This window comes from Phalaenopsis equestris, unplaced genomic scaffold, assembly GCF_001263595.1.
Source record: "Phalaenopsis equestris unplaced genomic scaffold, ASM126359v1 Scaffold001041, whole genome shotgun sequence".
Lineage (NCBI taxonomy): Eukaryota > Viridiplantae > Streptophyta > Magnoliopsida > Asparagales > Orchidaceae > Phalaenopsis > Phalaenopsis equestris.
The window spans coordinates 57,859-58,992 of NW_018165480.1; positions in this window are offsets into that span (position 1 = coordinate 57,859).

Consider the following 1,134-nt stretch of genomic DNA (forward strand, 5'->3'; position numbering starts at 1 on the left):
ACCCACTTAGTTTCTTGAATACATAAGATATTAATTTTTCTATGAATCATAATATCAACTAATTCCATTAATTTACCATTGAGAGTGCCTATATTCCAAGATCCTATCCTAATATTAGTTTCATTAGTTTCATGGACTAACTTCTTTACCCGCATTCGCCCGTAATGTGGGAACTCTTGCTTATTTAACACTACACCCGGGCGCCGGTGTAGCGGCCCTTGCACACTTTTCACTGTATTCAGGCTATACAGCGCGTCGCTTCTAGGGGACGCCCTAGCACTTACACAATGATCAAAAGGATTCATGTCATGATTTTTTCGACAAGTTTTACGCTGGCTGTCGACTACCTAACGCAACCCTCCACTTTTCGCATCCGGGCTTGGGACCAGCAACGGCAGTGTTAAATTTCCCGTCAATGAATCTAACACTGTCGTTGTTAAATTTCCCGTCAACTTCAGTCAATCAATCTAAATAGAAGAATTTCCCGTCAAGCAATAGTTGCTCTTGCGAATACCCTTTGTGTTGGTTAAGCCGTTATAGGTGTTTAGCGCCCTTGGTCGAACTAACGCTCAGTCGTCCTAGAATTTGACTGATTGGAACGACATCAGGTTGCTCGGTCATTTGCTGCTCTTTTCAAGTGATCTATTGGATCTCCTTGAGATTCAAGCAACTACATTTCAGATGTACATAATTAGTCCCCAATTTTCTTACTTCTTTGAGAGTGATAATTGTCATAAAAATAAGAGAATTAAATGAGACAATTATTTACATAATGAATAATAAACAATGTCAACAGTTGTACTCCCTAAATTTTCGTACAGCTTTTCCTTATAAGAAGGACATGAACGATGCTTTCTTTCCTTACTTCTGGAATTTTTTTTATCCTTCAGTTGTTTATAATATGGATAAGGATGTTGGGTGTTAAGAAGTCTCTAAGTGAGGAAGCATGGGTTTCCTACTTCAAAGATCCACCCTTTTTGAGGTAAAATGAGGAAGAAACCTAAACATCGTAGGCATTATATTATAAAATGGTATTCATCTAGCTATCATATAAGTTCCATCATATTATAATATTATACCCAAACATCGTAGGCATTATATTACAAAATATAATCTAAAAATGGTATTCATATA